Genomic DNA, 21,027 nt, shown 5'->3' with positions numbered 1-21,027 from the left:
TCCTCTAAAGGCAAAAATATGCTGGCAGAAGCTCTTGGGAACTGTTGGTTAAAATTCTGCTGCCAACATGATGAGCGTTTTAGGATAATTTCCTGGACTGGGAGATCAGCCCATCTCTGAATATGATCAAAGCTGCCAATGTGTATCTATTGTGCCTATCTATGACACACATAAGGACCACATACAAAACTAAAAATAGCATCACTGCTGACAAGAAAAAAAACCAACTCATTCTCTGTGATGACTGTTGTACACACAGACTCACGACTCTAAATCTCATGAGAACAAATCTTGCTTTTTTTTTTAATAGTAACTTTATTAAGAATAAATTAATGGAAGGAAATGGTAAACTGGAATTGATCCTCTATCAGTACTAATTAGAAATGAGTTTTAGGGCAACATATAGGATTCTTTTCTTGGAAATACTCTAAAAGAACCCAGTTTTTCAGAAGCCAGATGATTTGAACTTCAGACTTCTTTCACATACCTAAACTGTAATAAACAATATGGTCCCACCTCATCAGTTGTTATAGAGATCAAGTATTCAGTCTCTAATGAAATTAATCCAGGCCTTTTGCAAGCTACAGTGTCAATGAAGTTCCCAAGAAAAATCACATTTTCTGGCGAGAAAGTCAGATGTAAATGTCAGGTGAGCAGATCAATGCTTGCGGCAACAAACACCAGCTTAGATCATCTTAAATGTTTTCAAAACAGAGGAAGAAAAAAAAGAGACAAAAAAGAAAGAAACATTTTTCCTGATGTGTTTTTGAAGGTCATGCTTTCCTCCTTTTACAACTGATGGTGACTGCTGGGCACAAGTTGACTAAGGTTTACTGTGATTATGGTCTCAGGCAGTGCAATTTAGTCATATGGGCAACTGAGCAGTACAAGGCATGATCAAATTCTGAAAAAATGTGTTCTAAAATGAGCACAAGATACTCTGCAGGTAAGGCAATAATTTCCTCAGTAGTCAGACCCATAGAACTTGAATGTTTCCAAAATATATATTGGCTTGGGAGTATACACTGACCTGTCTCAGTGTGATAAGGTCTTTCCTGATCCATATAGGTACTAGAAACAAGCATGACAATTGTAACACAACAGTTTAAAAACACTGTACAACGCTGCTCTGGTTGCATCTGCACCTTTGTTATCCTAAACCTAACCCTTCTGTGTCCTGTTGGGCAACTGTGGTAATTCATTTGTGTTCATCAATTTGTAGCTGACTCCTTGAGGCTTACATGAAGATGTATGAAAGTACTTTTGGTGGTGATAAAGTTCCCATTTTGCTGAAGCTGTAGAAGCTGTGAGTTTAAACCATGCATGTGCATCCTCCTCTTGTGATAACTATAACCTGTACAGAGCTTGGCTGGGAGGTTTAATAAAGATTTCTTTGTCAGAATGAAAAGGGCTGATGGAGTGATGTTAATTCTTACTACTTTAAATCATCCTTTTAATTTAAAGATCTGGTGATTTATGCGAACTTCTTAGCAGCACTCGTACTGTAATCATTCTGGCAGTTGGCAAGTAGGAAGTAATATCATCCCTCTCCTCTTTCCTCGGCACGTCTTGGTCTACTGAAGACATTCTGATGCCACCCGCAGGTGGACTCAGGTACTTTCAGCAGTTCTGTTCTAATTTACAGCAGCTCTCTGCCCTTTTAAGGGTGATTTAGCAAAGCAAGCCTGTAATATTAGCAAGCAGAGGGGACGTCGAGGCATGTAACTGTGTGGGCACATAACTACAGGGTGATATTCAAAGCCCTTATTTGATCTGTGCCTCAGAATGAGAAGTATTATTTTAGTGCTGGAGTGTAAGATAGAGAACAGAAAGCTCCCTCTTCGTGTTTATCTGGACTCAGGCAAACGCAGATGGAATTTAGACCCTGCTCCTTCCTTCTCACAGCCCCCTACTGCAGGTTACCCCAGGGGTAGGCACCAGCCTACAGCTAGACTACAAATCTGTTCTGTGAGAGTCCTGCCAAAGCCACAGATGCATGAGGTCTCCCTTATTCCTGCAGGGCATACTGTGTTTCTGGCTGTTTTCTAGAGAGCTGAGCACAACATCCAGCATCCTGGTGTGCAAGAGGCTGTGTCCCACTGGCAGGAGGCAGAGCCAGGGTGCTGTCACAGCTCCCAGCCATGACACAGCATGCAGAGCCTGGGAGCCAAGCAGCCTCACCCAGCAGCTATTCTGGGACAGCACAACCTGCCTTTGTATCAATTCACAGATTTTCCCTGGAGGCTTCACCTATGCAGATCTGTGCAATATGGTCCTGCTGCTATTAAGCTAAAGACTTGTGAGATCCAACTAAAATTAAGGGAAATCTTGGCTTCCTGGAGAACTTGATTACCTTTATGGTTATGCTATTAAGTACTGGTACATAAGGAAAAAAAATCATAGTTTTACAAAACAGTAACAGAGAAGAGATAAGCAGAAAAGACAAGGGAAATCATAATGTTTATTATATTTAAATGAGTTTAGATGTATAGTTCTCACTGTACCATAAAAGGGATATATGTTTATCTCTGTGAGTTCATAAATAAAATGACTTTTTTATATTAATGCTGGGAACAAAATACTGGTCAGCAGGATTTTTTGCATAATATCCTCAGTAAAATGCTGCTTTTTGTTGCACTTTATCAGGAATGTGAAAAAAGATCAGGTTTACTATGTGTAGTTTTAACATTTGCACCAATATCATGTTGAAGTCTCTAATTAGAGAGTCATGGTATTCTGACAGAGGACTTCAGCTATATCCCAAGAGGTGTCTCAAAATTTTTAATTTGGAAGGCTTGTGATGCGTGTTCCTGGTTTGGGCTAGCAAATGTGTTTGCCTGCCTGTTCTGTGTTTCACACTTCACAGTGTCAGGAGCAGTAGTCCAGGGTTTGCCAGCTCAGCAAAACCTGACATCAAATTCACAGCACACACTGACTTGTTTCTGTCTCTCACTCCTTTCCTGAAAAATTCGCATCCCTGGAGATACCTTCTTTTCAAAATATTTTATGTTTTTATCTTTATGCCTGTTTGGAGGAGAATGGGGTGAAACTGCACCATCTATCTCTTAGTGGATATGCTTTGGGAGCTCTGTCATTGTGAAATCATGCCTCAGATAGGTCTTCATCAGATTCTTGCAAGGTAGGGAAGGGGATTTGATAATAGAGATGGGGAGCTACGGCACAAAGATGCCATATTCTGCAACTATTTGGGCACTTGTTTAACTGACAAGTATGAATCCAATTCCCTGCGTAATCTGAGGATTTCTGGGAAGCCAGCCAAACTTTTAACAAGAACTCACTTCGGCATCACCAGAATCGCTCGGTAGATTAAGAACTGAGTGGCTGCCATGGGTGGGCAAAGTGAAACAGTGAATCCTGATATCCCAAGTCCATGTGCTGTGTTTTAACTGTAAGAACTCTCTTTTTCCTTAGTTGGGGCCATCCTATCCCTTCTTCCCGTTAGGACATTTAGGGAGGCACTGCAGAGTCAGCAAGAGCCCTGATGCCAGGAGAAGCAATGGTCCCACAGCATCCATCCAACTTGTTTCATTCTTTCTAGGCTGGCGCTGCTGCCTCCTTACCTTGTGGGCCCCGATGCATTTTCAATTTTGTGATATTGAGAATTCTGCCGGCATGTGGATGTTACAGCCCGAACTTACCACAATGTTTCACTCACTGGAAACACTGGTTGGACTTACTGGCGGCCCCTCAGCAGTACAAGCAAACTGCATCGGGTGTGCTGAAGGGGCTCTCGAGAAGAGCTCGGAGCTCTCCGCAGGGAGGGCAGAGAGGGCAGAGCGTGCCCAGCGCCCGTCGGTGCCCGCCGCTCCCGCAGTGAGGGCAGAGAGGGCAGAGAGGGCAGAGAGGTCCGAGGGAGCCCCGGAGGGTGCCCAGCGCCCGTCGGTGCCCGCCGCTCCCCGCAGGGGGCGCTGCCGGGCTCGGCGCCTCCGGCGCGGCCGGGCCCGGGGCGGCTCCGCGCGGGGGCAGCGCCGGGCGCGTCCCGCCCTCCCGCCTCCTCCCCGCGTCCCCTCCCCTCGGCCGCGCTGGTGGAGCCGCCGGGCTCCCTCGCTCTTCTTCACATGGGGCTTGCCCTGCCGGCGGGACGGCGCTCCTGCTCTCCCGCCGACCGCTGACAGGGACCCGGCGCGGGAGAAGGGGGCTTGTCGCTGCTGCCGCCGCCGGCGGGCAGGTAGGGGCGGGCGGGCGGCGCACCTGAGGGGACTCGGGAGCGGGCGGGCGGCGGGACGGGTGCGCCGGGCTCTGTCGCCCCGGCCGGCGGTGCGGGAATGGAGGTAGCGCACGTGGAGCGGGCGCCTCGCATCCCGCCTGCCTCCCTCCGACCCTCGGTGCCGCCGCTCCGGCAGGGTCTTCCTGCGCTGTTTCGGGATGCTCGGGAATCCCCGCCGGTCACTTGCGGGCTCGTTGCGGGGGGATTCTCTTCCCGGCTGCCGCGGGGAGCGGCGCAACTTCGGGCGGACGGGGACGCTGGTCTTCCCCGTTCGCCCAGAGGGGATGGTGTTTAATTAAAGAGCCGCGGATCTCCCTCTATTTTATCTTTTGCCTGTCAGGAGAACAGGTCCGTTATTTGTGAAATTATTCTATGTCAGTTCAGGTGTTGTTACTTTTTTTCCTGTACGCTACCAAATACAGTTGGTAAATTAAAACACAGGACGAATTCCTTATGCCGATAAAGTGAGAGCTATAGGTTTGCTGAGTTCATGTAATCTGATGTTCTCATCGCTCAAAATAAACCTTTTCATTAAAAAGGAGAAAACCGGAATCAGTTCTTAGAGCTTTTGATTGATTAGAGCTCCCTCGTTGAAATCAGCGGGGAGTTTTTCCTGATTAAGAGCTGTAAAATTGTCCTGAGGTTTGTTACACAACTGGCTGTAGTTGTGCAGTACGGGCTCAGTTAGGTAACTTTGCAACTGGATCTCATTTTCACCGGTCCAGCTGAAGTACTTTCAAGTCAAATTCTTTTCATTTCTCTACTTTAAGCCCTCTCTGCTTGACGTGTACAAGGTAGGGGGAGGACTCTTTTTACCTGCCTTAAAGAAGAGTAAACGTGTCGGGTAAACAGGGAATCTGGTGACATCCTTTGGAGAGATAGCGATTGCAATTCAGAAATGCTCCATGTGTTTTGCTGGCAGTGCCAAGTTAACTGCTTTCATCCTGAACGTGTTTTATTTTGCTTGTGTTGCAGTTGAGCCTCAGATGCTCTATTTAATAATCAGGGACTCAGCTGTAATAGAAGGTGTACAGACATGCATGTAATCATAGTCTCTCCGGCAAAGAGCATGCTTTCTGGTGTGATTATGCACAAATGTTACAGAAAACAGAGCATTGCTCCCAGAATAGCTTGGAGGTTTCAATTTCCACACATGTGAGCTGACTATTCAGTTACTGCTGTTCTGTTTTTTCTATGCTGCTGAAACACCTGACAGTAAGCATTTTTACAGAATCCAGTCATTTGGTTGTGGAACTTTTCTTCTTGCTGCAACTGCAAGAGTTTATGTGAAATTGCTTTTTTTTTAAGGCAGGAAAGTAGGCAGAATAAAATGGAAACTTTCTTGCCCTTCAAGTAGCAGCAACATTGGACCAGACTTGGGGAGGGTCACAAACAAACAAAACCCAACATTTTTCTTTGGGTTTGTAGCTACTTTCAGATTAGAAAAACTCCTTTGGGATAGAACTCCTTCTCAAGTTTGTTCTTGGTTCCTTGAAATTTCAGGTGGTGTAGGTCTGATCAATCTAGCTATTCAAATGAGGAAAAGGTATTGTATTGTGGTCTGTGGAATTCAAATGCACATTACAGGAAAGCTTCAAATAGCCTTAAAATAGTCTTTAGTGGGGCAGGTGTATTTGCTGTTTGGGACAATTGCAATTCAACTTGAAAGAATAGGGAGTGTTTCTGAAACAGGGCATAACTCTGTTGGCTTTGGTTTTCAGTACTGGTGTTCCCAAACTGACACCACAATCCAGTATGAATCCTTTGCATGTAAATTCAGTGTCTGCAGATATATGTGTTGGTATTGCTAACTTCATTGGAGGTTGGATACCTAATATCTTTAAGGATAGGTCTACGGAAAAAACTGAGTGGTGCGAGGAACATCGCACAGAGCTAGGGTGATGGAAAACAAATTGTGTATCACTGAAGTTAAAAGTATTCAAGAAAGCTGTTAATAACATTCAAAAGGAGATCCTTAATATGCATGTGAAGAGCATTATCAGCTTGTGGAGCTCAGCAGCAAGCATACAGCTGAGCTATCATGCTTAACTGTCCATCTTGGACATCTTACAATCCTTGGGTAGAGATTTTTCTAAACCAGGGTGCTTAAATGTACCCCAGTTTGAAGCACTGAAATAAGGTGAATTATGGTGAACTAACTCAGCTCAAGAGATTGGATATTTGCACCTTGAACAGAAAAACTATCCTCTTAGCAGTGTGCCAAAGCCTGGAGCTCTCCCTGCACAGAGAATCTAATGGGGTGCACATTGTGGTATTCCATGTTCAGTGCTCGTTTAAAGGAGACTTTTCTGTGGCAGCTATCACTTATATATCACAATTGTTGATTTGCCTTCACGAGGTGGGCTAAAAAGTGTCATGGATATGAAGAGATTAAGTGCCTTGCTGAGTTTGAAAGAGCAAAACATTGAGGCCAGATTGAAAAAGGTCTAGACTGGCAGTTCAATCTGGCTTGTCTGCCTTGTTTGCTATAGATTCTTTGAGCACCTCTTTCTAGGTATTGCATTCAATGGTTGGCTGACAACATTCAAAGTCTGAAGAGTTTTTCTATCACATTCCTTTCTATCTCTTTGCATGCACATGGTATTTGGTAGTTTATCATGCTGTCATAGCTTCCCTTTTCCTGAGTTTATTATTTTGATGGTTTAAAATCCTCTATTAGACTCCATGCAGAAACAAGGCTCTGTTAATGGATGTTTAGAGTGGTGAAATTTGAATGTGAGATAGCCAGTGGTCAGCATTATGATTCCTGTGCAACCATTAGTCAGCAACACTTTGCATAAATATCCAATCTAAAATTTAATATCAGCCACTGTAGGGAATCTCATTGGAAAGGTGACTTTAGGTAAGCAGGAAGTTCTGACTGAAGGATGAAGGATACATGCCTAAAAAGAGCTATGCCAAGGCTGATGTGAAAATGGTAACTCGAGGTTGAAGCATTTGTGACTCAAAAGCGTAAGTCCATTTTTGCTCCTAAAAACTGCAGTGTAAAACTTTAGGGTGCCTAAGTATTTTCAGTCTTTTTGCAGGATGCCTGACAGCAAAACCTGCAAAGTAGCCTGGTCTGAGGAGTTCTGCTTTTGTCTGCCCTTGGAACTGAAGTGTTCTTTGCTGGTGCAGTTGCCAAGATGCTAGTTGTTGGTAGAGAGAGGTTTTTATTCAGTTTATATTCACATTTGAGTCCCTAAAGACCCTCATGTTGTCTCCCATTAATCAGCCAACTGTAGTTGCTGTCTTTAAGCAAATGAAGTTGTGATAATTTGCTCCTGCTTGCTCTTTTATGCTGCAAATGCTATACAGCTGTGAAGTTGCCAGCTTTGACTCAGGATGTATTCTTCCAAGTGATGTGCAGTCCTCAAACAGCCTCTGGATTCTCAGAGAAAGGTAGGTCTGAGAGTGGCATTTGTGGCCTAGAAAAAAAGCTACACGGAGATAAGGGGAGCTACATGCATGCTTGAAAACTAGCACATGCCCAAGTGTTTTGGTGAATAAGCTGGAATGCTTTGCTGAACCACAGCTGTGAGGGTGCAGAAATACTAAACCTCTACTGTCTGCTGTGGCTGAGTGCAGTGCTTGGAGTGAATTTCAGGACAGGTGCTTGGATACCATCCGGACAGCAAAAATTAACCAGGAATGGGACAGGAATGGAAATGTTACATTGCAAGTCACCTCACTGGGAAATTTTACCACTACTTTTCCCTTTCTCTCCGATATCCAAATGCTGAGTGAAAACTGATGCAGTAAATAACCCATTTCCCACTGATTTTCTTAAAAAAATGATTACGTGAAGGGTGTGTCTAAGCAAACTGCTTTGGCAGCTCCACCTGCAGCCTGCAGAAACAGTGGGATTTGCCCAGTAATGACGTTTCTGTGTCAGTCCCTGTTAACTGATTCCATACGCGTGACCAGCGCTAAGTGTGGAACTCCCGGTTCCGACCCGGTCTTGGTCCCATCAACCCATCCGCGACCTCCGCGGGCGGCGGTGATGCTGCGGGCATCCCCCGGGAGCGGGGCTGGGCGCTCCCGGCGCTCCCATCCCGGCGGGCAGGGCGGAGCCGCCGGGGGGCGCCCGAGGACCGGCGGAGCTCGCGGGGATCCCGGCGCATCCCGAGACGCCCGGGATGCCGGAGGGTGTGCGGGGCGGGACGCGCATCCCGAGACGCCCGGGATGCCGGAGGGTGTGCGGGGCGGGACGCGCATCCCGAGACGCCCGGGATGCCGGAGGGTGTGCGGGGCGGGACGCGCATCCCGAGACACCCGGGATGCCGGAGGGTGTGCGGGGCGGGACGCGCATCCCGAGACGCCCGGGATGCCGGAGGGTGTGTGGGGCGGGACGCGCATCCCAAGCCACTTGTTCCGCTCCCCCGGTGAGGGGCATCCTCTCCTCGGGATGCGCATCCCGAGCCACTTGTTCCGCTCCCCTGTTGCGACACATCCTGGGCTCCCTCCCGTTCGCAGTGATCGCCTGCTTTACCTGGGTCACGCTGTGGTATCCTGTGACATCAAAGCCCTTTCTTTCCTTATGAGCCTCGTTTTGTATAGGAGCTGGTCTGGGCAGAAGGAGATTCCTCTCCTAACTTAGCTCGCTGCCCTCCCCCCGCTCTATTTCTTCCAGTAACCTTTCCTGCTTTGCCAGCCCAGGCTCTCCAAAGCTGGAAATGAAATCTCTGCCAGCTTCTTTGGTAGCCTGACTGAAGGCAGTGCAAGAAGCACCTCGGGATGGGGCACTAAGAGGACTCTTGGCTAGACCAACCTTTTATGGCTAAAGCAGTGATTCCTGTCTGTGTGACTTTGATTTCTCATTTTTTGTCAATATTATGTGATTGACACAGGGAGAATGCCCACAGCGTTATTTGCTAGTGACTGCAAAGTGGCTCAGCAAAGCCTGAAGTCAGTGGCTGTTAGAGTTGAAATAGTAGAGAGCAAGATTCCCTTTAGTTGAAGAGGGGACAAATGGAAAGCATGTGAGCCCTAAGTAAGAAAAGTTTGTGTAAAAGACTGAGCTGGGGAGCTGCTAGGGCAATTAATCCATGATTTTCTAATCTACTGCCTTCTGTAATTTCCTCCTATGAATTGATCACCAAAAGTTACTTGGATTGTCAGTCATCAAGCAGCAAGGTAGACATTCACTGTGCACCTGGAGAGGGCAAGGCACCCTTCTCACAGGTGGAAAAAGCCAATAATCTGCCTATGGGTTGCATCTCAGACAGGGGCAGTCCCAGAATTAATTTCTGACTCTTTTTTAGCTGTTTACTTGAGAAAGTTTCTCCTTGTGCATTATGTTGTACAGAGCCTTCTGGCAAGATTTTTGTCTTTAGTAATGCTTGCCACTCTGTCTCAGCATAATGTGAAGGACTGGGATTGCTAATGTTAATTGCCATCTAGAAGAACTCTGCCAAAATCAACTGAGTATTGTGAAAAATGCAGAACTGGCTTGTTGAATTAAAAATATCTTGTACAATATCTGCAGTCAGGTAATAAGTGTATCATTATGTGAGGACTGTGACTGGCACTTTGAAGTCATTGCCAGTAAAATCCTCAGAAATGTGGACAAATGAATAACCTGCAGCTAACAGTGTGCTAAGTAATCTAGACAGCTGTTTCTTATCTGGTTTTACACTAATTGCTGCTGCTGTTACTATTGCATTTGTGAGTTGATAGAGTTTCACATCATTTGTATACTCCTGGTGCAAATGGTGCCCTGGTACATCATGTGTTGATAAAAGCAGATGCTTTTACTTGGCTTTTAATTTGTGGTGCAAGTTTTATGGGATCATTAGAGTTCACTGAAAAAGATAGAAAATGACTTGGGGATCTTGCTAGACATTTGGCCAGGCAGGCTCATCTTTGTATAGTGATCAAAGAAAGGAGGAAGAAAAGAAAATCTGTAAAAATCTATGAAATTATTTATTTGGAATGAGTGTGTAGATGAAGGAGAAGAGTGAGGGAAGGGAAAATAGAAAATTGGAGCAGCCTGCCTGTCAGAATGTTTTAAGTAGGGTCCAGTCCTCTGTGAGGGATTGCAGGCAGCTTGTAACTGCTTGGGGATGTTCTTTTTAAACTCACAGAAAGCTTTCAGTTTTAAGCTTGCATTAAAGATCTGGGCTGAGGCCAGCTTTACTTGTGTGGAGAAGACTGAAAAAAAAAAAAGCTGGACTAAAGCTTAATTAAAATTTTTTTGTGTGTGTGTGATTTTGGAGATGTACAAAATACAATGTCAGCTCTTTAGGTTGGGGATGACAGTATATGCTGGAGATGGCCACAGTGAAGTTAAGAAAGATCAAGCAGAAACCTTTAAGGCACCTGTAATTTTCTCTGAATTTAGGAAAAGTCAATTTGGCCCTTCATCTAAGTGATGCCTGACTATCTGTAACTTTGATTTTGCTTCTCTTCGTGATATAGCCAGTCATGCTAACTTCACTATAGATTCCAAATAAATATTTCTGTTCGTTTTGATTTTATATCTTAAAGGATCATATGAAGCTTATAGGGAAAATGACAGTATAAATCCTTCTTTTTCCTATCCATCAAAATCTTGTCCTCTGTAAGCAAAAATAAAATAAGATTAGGACGGCAGAGTAGTCAGAAATGAAGAAATTGGTGAACTGTGTTAGAAAGTCACTTTTTAGTCACAAGATCAGATACTCTGTGTCTTGATCAAGGACTGGGAGATGAGGCAGAAAAAATGTTCATTATATGCAGGTTGTAACTGCAGTTTGAAATGTCAGAAGCAGCTTATAATTAGAGACAGGAGACTAAAACTTCATCTCAACATAGATTTGTAATAAATGGCTGATTTAAAATAAGGTATACACAAAAAAGCTTGAAAATATTTAAATGTTTTTATGAGATTATCCCTTATATTGAATTAAATATTGTCTCGCTTCTGTAATTATTTTACGTGCAAATAATGATATGAAAGTGACTGATTATACAAGAAAATATTTTTTGTGTGAGTTGAATTTTAATAGTCCTACTTATGAATTATGTTCAACTGTGGACTCAAGGAAGAGATACCTGAATAAGCTGTTCAATGTTTCCCCATCAACTCAAAACAGTTTGTAATAAATACTGCAACATTAAATAAAATAGATTGCAAGGATAAGTTAATTGGAAAAGTACTCTTCAGGTGATTAATTCTTAAATGTTTTCCATGGACTAGTAAAGGAAATGATATTTCAGTTTTTGCACTCAAAGCTAAAATATTTGGCTCATGGGGTCTTGTTATGTATGAACTTTCTGATTTCATCAGTGCATTCATAACCATAGAATTTTTTGAACTATTCAGTGAATTTGGTTGGCAGTGTGGATTCTGTTAGATGGAGCTCCTGTTAATCACCCCTGTGGGGAAAAGCTAACGCAGTTAGCTGTAGCGTTCCCTTGGCCACTTTGTGAACAAAGAGTGTGTGCACAGAGACTATGAAAACAAGACACACATAATTTTAAAACTGTTCTTTACCGACTGAGAAGTGTGGTAGGTGACTAGCAACCAGGCAAAGCACTGACCTACCATTCTCAGACACCTGCTTCACAACCTCACAGGACAGCTGAGGCTGGAAGGCACCTCTGGAAGTCGTTTGGTCCAATTCCCCTTCAAGCATGGCCATTTAGAGCCAGTCACCCAGAACTGTGTCTAGGTGGTTTCTGAATTTCCCCAGGGAGGGAAACTGCCACTTCCCTGGGCAGCTTGTGCCAGTGCTTGGTCACTCTCACAGTGCAAAAAGTGTTTCCTGATCCTCAGAAAGAACTTCTGTGTTTCATGTTGTGCCCATCACATGTGGTCTAGTCACTGGGCATGACTGGAAAAAGGCCAGCTGCATGCTCTGTGTGCCCTCTCTTCAAATATTTGTGTATGTTAGTAATTTCCCCCCTGAGCCTTCTGTTCCAGAGGCTGAACAGTCCTAGTTCTCCTTCCTCTCATGTGAGGTGCTCCCATCCCTTCATTATCCTTGTGGCCCTTTGCTGGTCTCTCTCCAGTATGTCCATATTGCTCTTTCACTGAGGAACCCACATCTCCAGGTGTGGCCACACTCATCCAGACCATTGCTGGCCTGGACGTCATCAGTATTGGGGAAAGTGGGAAAGTTCACTTCTATTGTGCCTTGGATGGAATGATCCTCAGTATTGCTGGTTTTTTTCCACAGCTTTTTGTGGGTCATTTTTGGTTTTGGTTGGGTTTTTTTGGTTGTTTTTTTGGGGTTTTTTTTTTGTTTGTTTGGTTTTTTGGTTTTTTTGGTGTTTTTTTTGGGTTTTGTTGTTGTTGGGTTTTTTTTTGTTTGGTTTTTTTGGTTTTGTTTTGTTTTGGTTTTGTTGTTTGTTTGTTTTTTGTTTGGGTTTTTTTTGTTGTTGTTTTTGCGGATTTAGTTTGGTTTGGTTTGGTGTTTTAGCTTTGGTTTTTTTGAGTCCTTGAACTGTTAACAGTCTAGGTTCTTTCAAGGATCTTATGTCTAGCTGCAGATTTACCATTCCTGTCTATCATGGCTCTAGTCTGAGTATTGTTGCACAGCTTTCTTGCAAGCTGGCAGTTTCCTTAGAAGTTTCATTCAAGGTTATGCAGTTCTGCTGTGTCAAAACTAGGCCTTGAATCACAGATAGCTGAACCCCTAGGAGGAGGATTCACACAAAGCTGAGGTGTGAATTCAGTATGAGCTGTGCTGTGCCAATTCCCTTAGGAGGACACACAGTGAATAGTAGCTGCAAGGTTATTTGAATTACTTTCAAAGTAACTGGATGTTGGCTGGAGAAGCCTTGTAACTTAAGCCTTCTTTGTGCTGGACTTTTACCTGTCAGTGTGATTTTTCTATGTGTTTCTGACACTAATGTGGTTTGTAATTGGCTTTTTGCCTGATCCTAGACAGAGACAAGTGGTGCTGATGTGAATTGCCTATGGTCCGGAAAACTCTTTTATTTTGTGCCAGGAAAGGTTTATGTTCAATATTGGGAAAATTTTTTTTCACTGAAAAGGTTGTCAAGCTCTGGAACAGGCTGCCCAGGGAGCTGGTGGTGTCATCACTCCTGGAAGTATTTAAAACATTCACAGATGTGTCACTTAAGGGCTTGCTTTAGTGGTGAACTTGGTAATGTTAGATTAACTGTTGGACTCAATGATCTTAAAGATCTTTTTCAACATAAGTTATTCTATAATTCTATTAAAAAAAAGGCACAAAAACTATCAAAAGAGGAAATAGAGGAAGGTAAAGCTCAAGATGTTGACAGGAGTTGTAAAGGAGCAATGGACTGTGGGTGAGAATCAGGACATGTGCCTGCTATGTTTTATGCAGGAAAGGGTGGAGCAGTAGGTAAAATTAGGAGGAAGTTAAAAATAAGAACAAGTTTTATGAAGATACAAGATGATACTTTTAGTATTTCCCAAGGGATGGAAGAATCAAACATTACAAGTGTGTTTTAATGAAAAAACAGCTAGTAAAGTTCTCACTTTCTTAAAATGCAAAGCAAAACTTATATTGCATTCATTGGTGCTAGAATTATTCCTGTCTTGAATGTCAGGAAAAGAAGAGAGTACCACAAAAGGAACTAAATGTTTTCTTGTATTTGTAAGTTTTCAGACTTGGAACTTCTGTTATCTGCAGTGGAAAATCAGGTCAAACACTGGGAAAAACTTTCTTATTGGAACAGTAGTGGAGCAGAAAAAAAATCTGAAATAATTGATCTTTCATTCGCTTGAAGGTTTAAAGAGCAGAGAATATCTACTGTGACGTTTTCAGATACAGTTAATTCAGTTTTGGGGACAAATGGTATTTCAGCCACATCCTTTATGATTTTATGAAGTCTTCCAGAAGTAGGCTTTCAGATTTGTTTGATCCTTTCTATGCGGGAGGTGTAGCTTTCTTAAATTTTTAATATCTATGCAGTACATGAAGGAAGTCAACACGTTTCTGACAGAAAATCACAAGAGTTAACAAACTGTGAAAATAATAGGGCTTGTTTTGATGTTGGTTTTTTCCTTGAGCTAAGAGTTCTGATAGTGTGCAGCTGGTAATGGTCCTATTTTGTAAACTGGCTATTTATTAACACTTTTTTGATGTATTTGCTGTTGCAATTTAGATGTTTGACTGCTTGAAGTGACTTCTATGACTTGCTAGTCAAGTGCTAGTTTGACACCTTGGAAAAGTGTCAGCCACCCCTCTTGCTGCTGGAAATTTGTAAAGTGTGATGTGAATGACTTCCCACTGCTCTTTACAAAGAGGGACAGACGCTGTGGTAGCTTCCTCAAAGAGAGGCCACTTAAAGCTTCAGACATGGTGGCATAAGCATTCATCAGGTGTTATCAAAGTGACTGGCACATCAGTCATCCTCTACTTTCTGCTTTGTTAAGGATTATTTTATGCACTGGAGTGGTGGTGGTTGTATGTGGTGGCAGTTTTGTCATTTGTTGTTTTATTTTGGTTGTGACTTGGTTGCTTTTTCGTGACGTTTGGGAGCAGTTAAATGGAAGAAGTCTTTACAGGATGATTTCTGCTAGTTTTGTTTTTCAAAGCAATCAGTCGATTGGATGACAAAACTGTATGCACACTAAAATTCTCTTTTTCATTCAGATGTGATGCTGAAGAATGACTTTTCCCCATCCATGATCTTTACTTCCTGCTGTAGCAAAACAAAAATTTGCAGGGATTCTTGTATCCAGTTGAAATTTCTTACGGCATTCTTCTTTCTGGGTGTTTCCCTAATTAGGGGTTGAATTTGTCACCTAAGTAAAGGATTTGGTTGGTTTGTTTAAAAATAGTCAAGAACATCAGTTTGTTTTGAAGTTCTCTGAAAGAACCTCTTTTGAAGCAGCATTCTTTAAACTTTTTGGAGTTAACTGCTCAAAGAAGTGTATTTGAAGGCAAGCAGTGACTCTCAGAAGGGCTGGCTGGATGAGATTTAAAAATTAGCTATTCTAATATGCAATGGATATGGGTTTGCTTTGAACCAATGTTTAAGTGGTGCTCACAAAAACTAGTTTCACTGTGAAGATGTTTGTTTCCTGCCTTAAACAAATCTTTAATTTCTGCAACTTGATACTCATTATGTTAATGCATTGATTTGCTTTCCTGTCCTATTAAACTATGCTGGTCCTTCTTTTAATGGAAAAAATTTGTTCCTGACAGTTTTCTTTCATAAACACTACCTACATGGAATTATGAGGGTCTAAACCTGGTTTGTACTGTGTAAGTTTAAGAAGAAGCATGACTTTTACAAGTGAAGCCTAATAAAGATATTCTGTAGGAATTTAGGATGATAATATGCATAAAGCAGAGTTTTGCATGACTTGAATTTTACTACCTTCCTTCCTATAATTCCTTTCACTGTGGGCAGTTAGTCTGTAATCATTCTCTAAAGTGAGTACTCAGAGTTAATTTCCTTACTTGCACTTATGACTTGGTGGTGTTTTATTATGGAATAGTTATGTTTAACCACTCAATTAGCAGGTGAATAATTTTTTCATGCTGTTGCATACATTTCTCTATGACCATCCATTGTCTGATATGAATTTTTTCAAAGAGTGCTGTTTTTAACTGTGACTGGAGGCTAAGTTGGGGTTGAATGAAATAGCAAAGAGAGAATGTTGAGGATTTGATCAATTTGAAATGGTCCATTTCTCCTGCAGTTCAAGACAATTAGGGAAGATGGATGCAGCAAGTGACTTGCAGTGTAACTGATCTCCTTAAATTCACTGACAAAATACAAGCTGCACTCCAGAAATTTTCACAGATCACCAGTGTGTAGATTTCCAGCAGAACACAGGAGTTCTGTAGAACTGGCAGTGACCAGTGGTTACTGAAAGATATGGGAAAACAAAGGAGAGAGAAGCCCTAACGTTTTTCATGCAGCCGTTGCCAAGAAACTCCAGCTGAACATAACCTGTTATTGATTGTGGTTTCTTGGCTTAGTGAAGATATATACATTAGACCACAAATTCAGTTTCTCTAAAGTGGCTCTCATGTGGCCTATCCCTGGCTCTGTTAGCGAAGAATTTTTGTAATCTGGATTTTGTGTTGGGGTTTTTTTTATTTGTTTGTGTTTGATTGTTGTTTATTTGTTTTAAATTGATTATGGATGCTGTAAACAGATGGAGAACACCCAGTGGACTTGCAAGTAGAAAATAAGGTAGAAGGTCATGTCACTTGTGTTGAAGTGAAGGAAAAATTAGTATGCAGCTAAAAGCTTATGAATGAGCCAGTGATGGGTGTTAAATGCTCTTATTAGCCATTTGTTAGGAGGAACACACAGAAGATGACCTCTGTGGAAAAGGTAATGCATTAGCTGTCAGTGTAAAATGTCTCGTGAGCCTTGTAAAGAGTGAGGCAGTCACACTTGGTTTGCTTTGTTTGTCACCTGCCATGGAGAGTGGCTTGCCAGGATCCCTCTGCAGAAGAAACAGTGCATGAGCAGCAGAAATTTGGAGCAGAGGAACTGAAAGTTGTTGATAACTGTTTTGGTTGAAAAGGGTGGAGATGGATGGAGCTGCTGAGCACTTTGCAGGAAGTCCTGCTGGAATTGTCTGTTAATCCCTACTTGCCTGTACAGCTGGGCTTACATAGATGATGAACACCTGAAAGGGCCCTTTGTGACAGCTCCCATGGTGAAATCACTTGTGTTACCAGGGTCTGATACATGAGAGCTCATGTCATCCCTTTCCTGTTGAACGATCTCTGTTTCTCTTTAAGTGGTGTAGGCCAATGCTTGGAGCTGTGTGAGGATGCTGGTGTGAGGCTCTGGCAACAAGGAAGGCTGGCCATGCCTGTTTTAAATAGTTCACTAAATCATATTTGGTGCTTGCAAGTACCCATGTATGTTTTCAGAGATGCACTCAGACTTTAAACAGAGAAGATTAAATAAACTTTGAGCATCAGCATGATTTAGCAGCATAGGTTTCTCCAGCTGTCACCTGGCCCTCTCTCTGTGCTGCGCTAGTCACCACCCACATTTTAAGGGAACACAAAGGAAGGCTGTAGGGTCTCAGAGCACTGATTTGGTGACTTTTCAGAAAGGAGATGACCAGAACATTTCCCTATTGCAAGTAAGAAGCAAAGATGCCTAAAAATCAAACCAAACAATCTCAAGAAAACAATCTGAAGCATTAGCCCCACTCCATGTTTTCATGGCAGCTCATAAAGAAGAGATGTTAGGCAAAAATGCTAAGAGGGTTTTCATCATTATTTCTTTCTTGTAGGGTGTGGGGTTTAAGGATTTCATGCATCTGGGATGCTTTGAAAATAGAAAGTGGGACAGGAAACACTATTTTCTAGTATGTTTTTTCCCTCGGGGTTTGTTATTACAGAATTACAGCATTTGCAGAGCCCAGTTTTGTGACTTTACTTCATTTTTTCCATCATAAAAAATGCTCACAAAGCACAAAACAACACTGAGTTGGGTCGAATATGAAAAAAGAAAGCAAACCAAACAAACTACAGTGACACAGTTTAATATTTTACATTGTTTTGTCATCTTGTTTTCTTGTTAGTGGTGAAAATGATAAAGCAAGTTGTGATCAGTGTCTCAAAATCAAATGTAAACATCTGAAGATGTTCAGATTTTTTGTGGGTTCTATTTAAACAAATTATGTATAAAAGATTTTCAACTGAGTATTTTTTCTATTTTATTCAGAGATAAAGAGGGCAGGCTTTTAGTACTCATTACATATCTAGCTCTTGGTTCTACTCAGCTCTTACTGTTAGGCTTTTCCAAAGCAGACTTTAAGGAGTTTATGGTTCTCTTTAACCTTATTGTTAAGATAAAAAACTTTTAAAGAACCCCAAATTTGCTTCTAATTACTTCATATTTGTGTAATAACTCTTTTTTTTTCCTAATTTTAAAATTATCATAGAATCATAAAATAGTTTGGGTTGTAAGGGACCTGAGATAGAGCCTGGTTCCAACCTCTCTCCATGGCCAGGAACATCATCTAGTAGGTCAGATTGCTGAGGTCCCCATCCAGCCTGGTCTTGAGGACTTCCAGGGATGGGGCATCCAGAGCTTCTCTGGATAACCTGTTCCAGTGCCTCACCACTCTCACAGCAGAGAATTTCTTCCTAATATCTGAAAGAGCAGAGATTTAGATTATTTAAAAACCCGTCCCCCTTGTCCTACCACTCTCTGCGCATGTAAAAACTTGCTATACTGAAAGGCCACAATTAGGTCTCCATGGAGCTTTCTTTTCCCCAGGCTGAACAACTTGGCTTGTTGAACTTCTTCATGAAGTTCTTCTCATGGGCCCACTTCTCAGGCTTGTCCAGGTCCTTCTGGATGGCATCCCATCCTTTTCTTTCTCTGCATCAACTGCACTGCTCCACTTGGTGTCATCTCCAAACTGGCTGAGGATGCACTCAGTCTTGCTGTTCATGTCATTGATAAAGATGTGATAGGGCTGAGATCCCAAAACAGAGCCCTGAGGAGCACCCCTTGCCATCAACCTCCACTTGGCCATGGAGCCATTGACCACAACTCTAGCTGCATCAGTCCAGCCACTTCATCCAAAAAATAGTCCATACTTCAAACCCATGTTTCTCCAGTTTGGAGATAAGGATGTCATTTAGGACTGTGTCAAAAGCTGTGGTATTTTCTGGGGGTCCCCCATGGCAGGAAGGAGTGAACCTGACTCCATGTTCTTAGAAGGCTAATTTATTATTTTATGATATTATATTAAAGAATACTATACTAAAACTATACTAAAGAATAGAGAAAGGATACAGACAGAAGGTTTAACAAGAATGATAATGAAAAACTCGTGACTCTCCAGAGCCTCGACACAGCTGGACATGACTGGTCATTAAGTTAAAACAATTCACATGAAACCAATCAAACAATGACCAGTTGGTAAACAATCTCCAGACCACATTCCAAAGCAGCAAACACTGGAGAAGCACTCAAATAATTATTGTTTTCATTTCTCTCTGAGGTTTCTCAGCTTTCCAGGAGAAGAAATCCTGGTGAAGGGATTTTTCAGAAAAGATGACAGTTACAAAAAGCTTTAGAGAAGTCCAGATAGATTACAACAATTGGCCTTCCCTTGTGGACTGTTGCCATCACTTTATCATGGAAGGCCGTAAGATTGGTCAGGCATGTTTTGTCCTCAGTAAAGGTGTGCTAGCTGTCTTGGATCATCTCTTTATCTTGTATGTGCCCTAACATTTCCTCAAGGGGATCTGCTTCTTGATCTTCCCAGGCACAATGGTAGGTTCGCTGGTAGTTTTCTTTCTTCCCTTTTTAAAAGCAGGAGTTGTTTCCCTTTTTCCAGTCACTAGGAATTTCACCTGACTGCCATGACTTTTCAGATATGATGGAGAGAGGCTTGGCAACAACATCATCTAGTTCTCCCAGGACTTTGGGATGCATCTCATCAGGCTCTGGGGACTTGTGTCTATTCAGTTCCATCAAGTGGTCCCAAACCAGCTCTTTGCTTACTGAGGGAGGAACATTGCTACCCCAAACTCAGCCTAGAGGTTCAGGGACTAGAGAGATGTGAGAAGCCTGAATTATACTCCTAAACCATTGACCTGGATTGAAGCAGATGTGCTTTCTGGCTTTCATTTGTCAGGAAACATTTGTCTTTGCTTTGCAGGGTCAGGTGAATACAGTATTCGATTTTTAATTGGCCACTGAACCAAGTAACCATAAATGCTTGCTTTTACAATATACAAATTGTATATTGTATACAAATCTTCATCTAACTTGTTAGTTATTTTGAAAGAACAACGATTTTTATTTTTTAAGATTTGGGAGGGTCAAATAAATATTCCTTTCCTGAAAAAAAATATTTCTGAAGTAGCTTTCATGGCAGCACAACAAATAGGTGGCCTTAAAAGTCAACAGCAGGGATTGCTGGTCCTTAAGTCCATGGGCCAGTGGTGAGAGGACTTTCTGTGGGTAAATTGAAACTTTCCTTTTTCTGTAAAATATTTGTACTTGGAGTTGGGCTAGAGGACAAGAGAACTGCCTGGATTCCCTGCTCAGCTGGCTGCAGCAAGGAGAAGAGATGCAGTGCCTCTGCTTCAGCCTGGTTTCATGTGCTCCTGGAGTACATCACTGGCAGGGGCAAACTGACTGAGGCAGCATCAGTTAACTGCATTAATAGCACTAGTGTTTGGAACAGAATTGTTATTCAATTTTTTGTTGAAGGGATTTAGCAAAGTGAGTGGAAATGATTAATAACTTGGTGTATCAGAGGGACTGAAACTCTGGGTTATTGGGTTGTTTATCTGAATAAACATTTTTGATAGCTCTTACCCCATCCTATTCAACTTGTTTGGGAACTTCTTCCTGTTGTGCAGGTATTGCCAGCTGTCAAGGGAAGTGGTGACTCAGCTTCTTTTGCTCTTGTTCCTGTGCGGTATTCTGGGAAAGCAAGACTCAGGTATGAGGTACATCTGGGCAGCAATGCCAGGTGACAGATCTCCCTGTCATGGTCTTGCTTACCTGAGGTGTGTATTTGGGAGCTGGTTTTAAACCCCCTGGGAAGGAAGAGCCAATATGAAAGGTTGAAACAGGAAGAAAAGGAAGGGAAGATTAAAAAGAAAAACTGCCTTTGAAGTCACACTTTGAACCAGCCCCTGAATTCCTACAACCATTGCATAAGTGTGTCTCCTCTGTGCTGTGGTGAATGACTCACAAACATTGCTGCTGTGCCTTTTCAAATCTGTAAAGAAGGGAAGTAATGCTGCTCCAGCTCTGCTGACTGGGAACTGAGGGGCAGCAGGGTTATGGAATTTGTCTGTAAGCATACAAGAGACCTGTGGCAGTGAGGCATCAGAAGAGGGATGTCTGGACTTCCAGCCCAG

At 42.6% G+C, this 21,027-nt stretch overlaps 1 protein-coding gene across 3 annotated transcripts in view; it reads left to right on the top strand.

Moving 5' to 3' along the window:
• The first annotated feature begins 4,037 nt into the window (after positions 1 to 4,037).
• CPNE4 (copine 4) overlaps positions 4,038 to 21,027 on the top strand; it is a 230,158-nt gene continuing 213,168 nt past the window's right edge. For 2 of the 3 annotated variants that reach the window (XM_036398756.1, XM_036398747.1), the window contains exon 1: positions 4,039 to 4,189. The gene's annotated coding sequence lies outside the window, so the exon portion shown is untranslated. Of the gene's footprint in view, positions 4,190 to 21,027 lie in introns of all 3 variants that reach the window. The other variant, XM_054518626.1, reaches the window with a different exon arrangement.

The sequence above is a fragment of the Molothrus ater genome, chromosome 1, assembly GCF_012460135.2.
Source record: "Molothrus ater isolate BHLD 08-10-18 breed brown headed cowbird chromosome 1, BPBGC_Mater_1.1, whole genome shotgun sequence".
Taxonomy (NCBI): Eukaryota; Metazoa; Chordata; class Aves; order Passeriformes; family Icteridae; genus Molothrus; species Molothrus ater.
This window is presented reverse-complemented; position numbering and strand designations above follow the sequence as displayed.